Source organism: Cebus imitator, unplaced genomic scaffold (genome assembly GCF_001604975.1).
Source record: "Cebus imitator isolate Cc_AM_T3 unplaced genomic scaffold, Cebus_imitator-1.0 Scaffold59, whole genome shotgun sequence".
Taxonomy (NCBI): domain Eukaryota; kingdom Metazoa; phylum Chordata; class Mammalia; order Primates; family Cebidae; genus Cebus; species Cebus imitator.
Genome location: NW_016107374.1, coordinates 1,450,400 through 1,460,052, shown reverse-complemented (window position 1 = coordinate 1,460,052; position 9,653 = coordinate 1,450,400). Strand labels below are relative to the sequence as shown.

Below are 9,653 nucleotides of genomic sequence, written 5' to 3'. Positions count from 1 at the left end.
TGGTTCCGGAAACTCTCGAGGTTCCCTTGGGCGCTGCCTCCGGCGGCCGCCTCCGAAGCCCCCTGGTCCCCTAGCTTCCTGGGGGGAGCCGTGAGTTCCAGTGTCTGAGCCCCCGAGCTGCCGTGCCGCCCACCCTGAGGCTCCTGCGACTGATCTCGGCGCTGGGTTTCTCCACCACGGGGTCCCTGGATCTGCGGGGCGCGGGTGCAGTGTTCCCAGGGCCGGAGATAACTTAAGGCGGTAACAGCGCGCCGGACCGCGATCTCCGGCAGACGTGGGCTGTGGTCCCTGCGCCTGCACGTGCGGGGCCGGGTTTAACTTTCAACGCTCTGCTGAGACTCAGGGGGCCCCACAGGACAGTGTCCAGAGCACGGAGGAGGGAGCGAGTTAGGCCACATGGGGACGCTTTTAGGTTGTCTCCTCCTCTTTAATTTTTTCATTCAAGGAACTAACTTTTTTTTTTTGAATGCCTGATAAGCTCCAGGAATTGACACTGGAGATGACACAGTCCCTGCTGTCAGGACCTAGGGAACCGGGGCATAAGGAAAGTAGGTCGTTTTAACGTGGAGGAGGAAGCTGTCGCCGCGCTGGACGGGAACCCTTCTGAGAAAGGGTGGGATTCTGGGGAAGGGATTGGTCATAAGGAGGGCTTCTTAGGAGTGGGGGGAGGTGCTAAGTAACAGGTGAGCTGATTCTTGAAGGTTGAGAAGTTTGCCAGGGTCATTCTAGGCACACTTCCAGGGGACAGCCAGTATGGGGAAAGGCAGAGAGGCTGCCACGCACACAGTGTTGGACGGCGGGAGGTGTGGCTGGAGCGCACCTGATGAAGGTGGTGGAGGAGGGAGTGCTAACTGCCGAGAACCCAGCTTGGCTCCCCCAGGCCCACCATGCCATTGACCCTTTATTGAACGACTGCACTTGCCATTGCCCTGAGAAGTGACCCAGCTGAGCTGAAGAAAGGTGGGAGGTGTCCCCATAGAGACTCAGAATGGGAGAAGCTGGGACTTTTGCAGAGTGCTGGGTTTGAGGTGGGGGTGACAAGAAAGAGGATGTGATTCTGAGAGCCAGTCGGGACTAAAGCATGCCCAGTGTAAGCCTAGTGGAGGGTTTGGTGCTTTAAGGGAGTGAGAGGGCATTGAAGGGCTTCAGGAGGAGAGAGGCAGCAGCTGGTGTGTTTTTGAACAATCCATGTGCTTGTGGTTGGGAGACTTTTTTTGGAAGAAGCAAGACCCTGTGAGAGATGGGGGTGACCTGGACCAAGGCGGTGGTTGTGGGGAATGTGACTTCCTGGAACAGGGCTAAGTTTCTGAAAGCCCAGGCCCAGAAGCCTGGTTCCCGCTCTTTCCTGTCTGAGCCTGGGGACTGAACTTTTGAAGTGAGGTTTCTGTCCTGATACCATAAGGCCTGTGGTTGCTTCGGTGCTTCAGGGTGACTGGGTATCTGTGCATCACTATAGCCTAATGACCACACAGGAGAGGCACACAGGACACAGTGGGCCAGGGTGAGGAGAGGCGGAGTCTCAGGAGTGGGCCAGGACCATGCTGGGCTAGGGGTCCTGAAGAGAACCCATGTGTGGGAAAACACCCAAAGTGCTTTTTCTGTTCTCTCAGCCACAATCAACAGAGATGTCTTCTGTGACCAAATATGAGGAGAGGTTTCTCCCCACCACCAAGCAGGCAATCAGTTGTACAACAGACACCATCTGGGTATCTTCAATTTAGTTCTGACACTGTCTCCCTGGAGATAGCATCAGATCCTGCAAGTTGAGGGCTCAGTCCCCCAAGACTGCCTCCACCCCTTCGGACAAGGGACACCAGTCCAAGTCTGGGCCTCCAGAACTTCTGATCCACCAGCTTCAAGTTGGGGTTCCCATTACCCTTCCTTAGGTTTGATTAACTTGCTGGGCTCAGTGGCTCATGCCCGTAATTCTAGCACTTTGGAAGGCTGCGGTGGGCGGATCACCTGAGGTCAGGAATTTGAAACCAGCCTGGCCAACATGGCAGAACCCCATCTCTACTAAAAATACAAAATAATTGGCTGGGCGTGGTGGTGCACACCTGTAATCCCAGCAACTTGGGGGGCTAAGGCGTAAGAATCGCTTGAACTCAGGAGGATGGGGTTGCAGTGAGCTGAGATCTTGCCACTGCATTCCAGCCTGGGATACAGCAAGACTGTCTCAAAAAAAAATAAAATAAAATTACTATAGGACAGCTCACAAAACCCAGGGAAATTCTCACATTTACTGGTTTGTCATAAAAGATACTGCAAAGGATACAGATGAAAAGACGCATAGGGCGAGGCATCGGGGAAGCTGTGCAGAGCTTCCCTGCCCTCCCTGAGCGCCATCCTCAAAAACCTCGCCACGTTTGTATTTAGTTCTCAGAAAGCTCTCAGAACCCAGCCCTTTGGGGCCTTTTATGGAGACTTCCTTATGTAGGCATGCTTGAGACCGTTGTTGATCAACTTAATCTTTAGCCCCCTCTTCCCCAGGTTAGGGGATGCGGCCGAAAGTCCCAAGGATCTAAACCTTGGTCTTTCTGGTGATAAGCCCCCTCCTGAAGCTACGCAGGGGCTATGTGTCCCAGTCAGCTCATTAGCATGCAAAATGACAGCACTTTGGAGATTCCAAGGATTTTAGGAGTAGTAAGATAGGAAACAGGATCGCCGACCAGGTTAAAGACTTCACAGTTCACAAAATGGCAGGCTGTTGGAGGGGAGACATGTTCAGATGTGTCAGAAATTTCCCTGTGGTGACAATGTGGGACTAAAGGACTAAAAGGGCTGGAACTGGAACCAGGTGGCTTTCAGTGTCAGACACGTTGTGATGGTTTTTTGTTTTTGTTTTTGTTTTGAAACGGAGTTTAGATCTTCTTGCCTAGGCTGGAGGGCAGTGGCTCCATCTCGGCTCACCACACCTCTTCCCGGTTCAAGCGATTCTCCTGCTCCAGCCTCCTGAGTAGCCAGGATTACAGGAATGCACCACCAGACCTGACTAATTTTTTTTTTTTTTTTTTTGTATTTTTAGTAGAGACGAGGTTTCTCCATGTTGGTCAGGCTGGTCTTGAACTCCCAACCTCCGGTGATCCACCCACCTTAACCTCCCAAAGTACTGGGATTATAGGCGTGAGCCAGCGTGCCTGGCAAGATAGTCTGTTCTTGGTAGAAAAAGTAAATAGGCTCAGGAGTGAGTCCTTGCCCAGGTAGTAGTAGTTCAGCCAGTACTTACTTGTTGGCCAGGCTCTCGCTCCTGTGTCCTACTTCCTTCCCCCAAGGAGCCGGCAGCATCTCCTTGCCAGGAAAATGCTGTCCTCTTGAGTTGCGGCATTGTTCCTCCACGTGGCCCTCTTTATCTGTTCCCACCCTCCGCCAAGCTAACAGTTGAGTGATAAGCACTGGCCAGGGCTGATCTTTTTGCCTGGGGCTGCACTGCCTCCTCTTCTGTTTGCCTAATGGCAACTCTTTTCAGCATTCCTGGGGAAGGAGAAGCTGTGGAAAACAAAACTGTGTGCTTTATATGTAACGGTTTGGTGGTAAAGAGGTAGAAATGAGTGCCTTAAAGTTTTGAGGTCACAGTGGACGAGGCAGTGCCCAGGGCAGTGGGAAGAGTATGGGCCATGAGCCAGGAATTACTTTATAGCTTGTTCCCAGCTGCTTGGGGGAAGTTGACAAAGTCACTGGCTCTGAGTCTCAATTTTCACTTTTGAAAAATTAAGACATTTGGTTTCATGTAACCTTTAAGATCCCACCTGCTCTGAAATTCTGTCATTGTAATTTTACCGAGGTTTACTTTCTGGTATCTTCTCAAGGTGGGGTAAATGTGGGTGGGTCCACAAGCCCCTGGCCTCTGTCTTGGCATGTTTTAAGTAACACGTTGTCATAAAGTAACACGTTTATTTGAGTTAATGTGTTACATCTGGTGGACAAACTATGTAAAAGGTTGAATGTTTTAATGTATGGCAGAGTTCCCAGTAAAATATCATGTATACTTGTTTGCCATTTCAAGCTGCAGTGATGTTGGGAGGAAAGGCACAGGAATATATAATACATAAACGGGCTGGCCTGTCAGAAGGGCTCAGTGTTGGCCTTGGCCAGGTTATGGGCAATCGTAGCCACCTCATAGGGTTATTGAGAGGGTTAACTGAGATAGTGTGTGTAAAATGCTTAGCATTTTCACTTGAATCTCTTCAGGGCTGAAAAAGTGGCAGTGATTAATGTTGCTCTTTGAATTAATTTGTGACTAAATTAAATTTGAACTAAATTATTTTCCTAGTGGTGGGTTTTGCTGTTTTCTTTTTTTTTTCTTTTTTAAAGACGGGGTTTCACCATGTGGGTCAGGCTGGTCTTGAACTCCGATCCTCCTGCCTCGGCCTCCAAAGTGTTTGGATTACAGGCATGAGCCACCATGCCCAGCCGGGTTTTGCTGTTTTCCTGGTTTGGGTGTATATGTCCAGGCAGCTCTGTTTGGAGGGACTGGTTTCAGGAATCCAGTTAATTTATTTCCATCATTACAAAATAAGGCATTTTTCCCATTATAAGTTCAACTGAATAAAAAGTGATTGGTTAAGTGGAGTGCATTCAAATGAAGGGCTCATAATTTTCTGTAAACTGAAGAAAATAATTCATCCTGAAGATCCCTTATTATTAGTAATGGCTGAAATTAAGTTTGACCAGAACCACGGTTACATGGTTACATTGAAATGTTGCTATGGTGACTGCCTTGGAAAAGGGGTGCTCATGGAGGCATCTAGAGTAACAGAGAAAATTGTATACTTTCTGAAGTACCCTTCAGACATTCATCGCACTTGAAAGTCTTTGCAGCAGTCCAGTCAGTGATATGCCTGTTGAAATACCCATTTGGAAGATGGGGAAACTGAGGCTTAAGAGAGGTCTCCTGGCTGGGGAAAGGGTGGTGTTTCCTTGTCTGTAGATCCTGTGTTTTCTCCACCTTCTTCCTAGCGCTGCTTCGGGTGGAGTTGTTGTTTCAGGGCTAAGCCTCTCCTTTGCTATTCCAAAAGCTTAATTTTTTTTTTGCCTGTTTGTGCCTTGTTTCCAGTTCAGGTGAACCTAGTCATGCTAATCAAACTCGACAGAAACCTATCAGCTAGATTGCAGATGATTCATTTGTGGTTAGAAATACAACTGCCAGATGTACTTGAAGACTGACTCTTGCTCAGTGATTTATTTTTTCTTTTTGAGATGGAGTTTCACTCTTGTTGCCTAGGCTGGAGTGCAGTGGCGCAATCTCAGCTCACTGCAACCTCCACCTCAGGGGTTCAAGCCATTCTCCTGCCTCAGCCTCTTAAGTAGCTGGGATTATAGGTGCATACCACTACACTTGGTTAATTTTTGTATTTTTATTAGAGACACAGTTTCGCCATGTTGACCAAGCTGGTCTCGAACTCCTGACCTCAGGTGATCCGCCCGCCTCGGCCTCCTAAACTGCTGGGATTACAGGTGTGAGCCACAGCGCCCAGCCTTGCTCTGTGATTTCTGCTGCCACACTCCTCCTCCTCTCTCCAGCCTACATGGGAAACCTGGTTGCTCTGAGAAAGGATGTTTGTGGGATCTGTATGAGAATGAGGGGAGAGGAGGATGTTAATGAGGAGGGTCTGGCCACGGAGCTTCTGTAGCATGCTCTCATCTGCCATTTGCTGAGGGCCATGCTGAGAAGGACTTGCTTTTGAAGGCTCCTGTCTTCCAGACCTGCCTTGGTGTAGTCAGAACGCTGTTGATAGATTCCGGCCTCCTTTATGGACATTCCGGTCCTGAAGATCCAACGTGGCTACACGGATCACATTTAGTATTTCCAAGTCTCCCGTCTCCTGTCAAGTAGCACATTTATTAATGGTTTCTTAGTGTGAGGTGCTTTGGTAACGGTGGCAGTAGTAATATTGGTGCTAATAGTCCTGTGTTGCTGGGCTTTGCTCCAAGGCCTCAACATAAATCAACCAATTTGTCGTCACAGTGACCTTGTCTGACTTTCTTTGCAAATTCTGGGTCGTTTTATTATCACTGTGTGGACTGACTACTGGTGAGTTAAAGGTCAGCATTTGGAAACTGCTGAATAAATGTGATAGCACTCACTTCTGTGTGAGATGGATATATTTTGAGCATATGTCTACTCTGATCCCTCTTGCTTCATTGTAATCAGATGCAGCTTGGATGCTCTTATCTCCCTGCTTTTTGAAACTGCTGAAAGCCCATTTGATAATCTATTTACAGAAAGAAATTAAGAGGGTTGGGCGCGGTGGCTCACACCTGTAATCCCAGCACTTTGGGAGGCTGAGCTGGGTGGATTGCCTGAGGTCAGGCGTTCAAGACCAGCCTGGCCAACATGGTGAAACCCCATCTCTACTAAAAAAAAAAAAACTATCCCGGGGTGGTGGCACGTGCCTGTAATCCCAGCTACTTGGAAGTCTGAGGCAGAAGAATTGCTTGAACCTGGAGGTTGTAGTGAGCCGAGATCCCACCATTGCATTCCAGCCTGGGCAACAAGAGTGAAACTCTTTCTCAAAAAAAGAAAGGTTTTTTTTAAAGGATACTTTTGAGGATCCCACAGTCTCCACACTTCCAGTTGATGGTTTATGCCTAAGTGACAGCATAGCTTGTAACGGAAAGTGAGTAATTTAAGCTCTTCTTGTTATGCCACTTTCAATAATTGCAGTTCTTGACATACATTCCCCTCTGTCATAAGAGCCTTGTGGATGTTCGTTCATTTGTCTGCTCTGTTTTCCTTGGCACCCTGGGTTTCTCCTTGTCCCATGAGGGTTTTAGACAGCCACAGCCTGTTTGCTAGCTCAGCACCTCAGTGCCAGTGCCAGGGCCAGAGCCCGGCCCAGCCAGTCTTCTGCAAGGCTCACTGGGGTCACTCATGCAGTTGTGGCCTGAGGCAGCCTTGCTCTTGTGTTATCGGATGGTACCTTGGCTGCCCACCCAGTGGCAGGCCAGAGCTCTGCAGGGGAGAGTTCCCCCGGGACAGGCTCTGTGGTAAAGAGCTTGTCAGACTGGTACTTGCTTCCCGTTATCCCATTTGCCATGATATCCCAGTGGCCAAAAAGTCACATGGCTAAGCCTGAAGTCTTCGAGGGACTGTAGAAGGGTGTGGCTGCCAGCAGGCATGAGGGGGGCAGGGCAATTAACATCCTACCACCGTAGGCTTGTGAGGTACTTTGTTTTCTACCTGTAAATAACAAGCTCAATTTTGGTAGCTTATATTCTGCGTTGAACTCGGTTTGATGAACGTTTTGTAGTGCTGGATGCCAGAGGTTGAAGAATAAGGCAGTCTCCAGCTACTCTGCTAGTTCATAAAATGCTTGTGATCTCAAGTTCTAAGCAGACAGCATCCTGGTAAGGCTTTGGCTTTGGACTAAAAAAGACAGGAACTGTTTATAAGAATCTCTGCTGGGGCCAGATTTTGCTTTCAGAAATGCTGTTAAGTCCTTGAAAAAAGAAAGGGTTGCTATGATGACTTGGCTCTGGGCCTGCAAACTGTAGTGATGACATAGTCACCGAGGAAACCACGAGATACAGCGTCTGGAAGGCCTCCGAAGGGTTTTGTTACTGTCGTCTGGGATCTGATTGGCTTAGACTGTGTTTGGATGGGAGCAGAAAGCTGGAGCTTGCTGTCCTGCTGAAACCTCTAGGACCTGCTGCTGAGTGCTTTGGAGATCACCTACTTACTGGGACCTTGGTTTAAAAAGGGGGAGAGTTAGGGTAATTTCTAGGTTATTGTGAGATTTGACTCTGATGTTTGTGCGGCTGTAAAACAGGAAATGAGGTAATGCCTTTAAACATGTAGTGTGATAATGAACTGTAAATGTCTAAATATGGGCAACTGCAGTTCAGATTGCAGAGCTGCTGTGTTGAGTTTTTATGTAACTGGGTACGTTCCATGTTGGCTCCTTGGATCCTTAAAGGTATGCATGAGTATTAAAGTCTAGAGGCCCATCTGCCTGCTGACGTTGGACTCTCTGTGGTTCTGTTTGAAACTGTAAAGGAGCCACACCAGAGCTGCAGTTAAGGCCAAGAAAGAGGTTTTGAGCACTTAAGCCAGCCACAAACCACCCTGGAGTGCAAGCTGTGGCCTGTTACGTAAGTGTTGTGGATAGGGATATCTTGATCTTTTGGGAAACTTTGAAATCACTTAATTTTGGAGTTAAATATAGCCTACAAAAGTTTAATTTGTTCATGCTGTTTTTGAAGATGTGTAAATGCAATATTCAGGTCTTGAATTTCTAACCATAACCATGTATATATGGAGAATCAAAAGCAGTTGAACAGGAATTGAATGAACTAGAGGTCGATTTTTAAAGTTCTTTACTATGGTCACAGTTTTGGGCATGTGGTTTTTTGGGGTCACTGGAATATTTAGAAATATTCTAAAATGTTGTGTACAGAAGGCTGAGCTAAACAAGCCCTTCTCATAGGTGGGGAGGAGTCACTGTTTGGAAGTGATGTGAATTATTTTGGGGGGCAGGAGTAGGGGGCACTTGGATTAGTCAGCTGATGAGCCCTCTTATCGTCACCTTCCAAATAGGATTGAACAGGAGTGGCTTCTGAGTCTTGCCCTGCAGCAGGAGGCCAGGAATAGACATGTGGGGGCAGCCTCGTTCACAGGCCAGAGCATGAGCTATTTGACTTGAAGGTTCCAACTTCCAGAGTACTTGCATACGAGAGTCCTGAGCTTTCGAAACTCGGCCCATTAGCAAGAATCCATGTTTTATAGTTGGTAAAACTGAGGATTGGTGAATAGTTAAGTCAGTCATTGAAATCTCAGGGCTGGGGTCCAGAGTTGCTTATATTATTAATTTGTGGTGGCGGGATTATATTATATAGTGGAGAACCTCAACATTTCTTACTTTCCTTAGAAAGTATCTAGCAGATTAAAAACAAGAACAATTTGCTGTTTGATGACTCTGATGTTAACTCCTCAGTGTGAAGGAATGCTAGCATTAGGGCCAAACACCAGCCCGCCTTCTGCCAGCCTTTATCTGGGGCGAGTTACAGACACCTGTGAGCCTGGTTTTCTTTGCCTGCGGACTGTGGTTTCTTAGCATTTGGGGGAAGGTCATAGACACCTTGATGGAAGCCATGAACTATCCCTGGGCAAAATATATGCATGTACTTAGTTGTGTACATTTTCAGGGGATAAGCGGGATCCCTTTTAGCTCTGCAATCTAATGATATTTATGGACTGATTAAGCATTGTTTCCTTACCTGGGAAATAACTTTTGATGACCTGATGCTAGTGGCAGGTTGTGTGTGTGTGTGTGTGTGTGTGTGTGTAAATTACACGTGAAAAAGTAATTTTTCAGCTGGGCGAGGTGGCTAACGCCTGTAATCCCAGCACTTTGGGAGGCCGAGGTGGGTGGATCATAAGGTCAGGAGATCAAGACCATCCTGGTCAACATGGTGAAACCTGGTCTCTGCTAAAAATACAAAAATTAACCGGGTGTGGTGGCGCATGCCTGTAGTCTTAGCTACTAGGGAGGCTGAGGCAGGAGAATTGCTAGAACTTGGGAGGCAGAGGTTGCAGTGAGCTGAGATTGCACCTCTGTACTCCAGCCTGGTGACAAACCAAGACTCCCATCTCAGAAAAGTAATTTTTCTTTTTGTCTGTCTGTCTCTCTCTTTCGTTTTTTTTTTTTTTTTTT

The 9,653-nt window shown here is 47.7% G+C and overlaps 1 protein-coding gene across 3 annotated transcripts in view; it reads left to right on the top strand.

The window, feature by feature from the left end:
- Window positions 1-470: 470 nt before the first annotated feature.
- FAM118A (family with sequence similarity 118 member A) overlaps window positions 471-9,653 on the top strand; it is a 29,575-nt gene continuing 20,392 nt past the window's right edge. The window contains exon 1 of one of the 3 annotated variants that reach the window (XM_017529475.2): window positions 471-548. The gene's annotated coding sequence lies outside the window, so the exon portion shown is untranslated. The remainder of the gene's footprint in view (window positions 549-9,653) is intronic. The other 2 variants (XM_017529477.2, XM_037738902.1) reach the window with 2 other exon arrangements.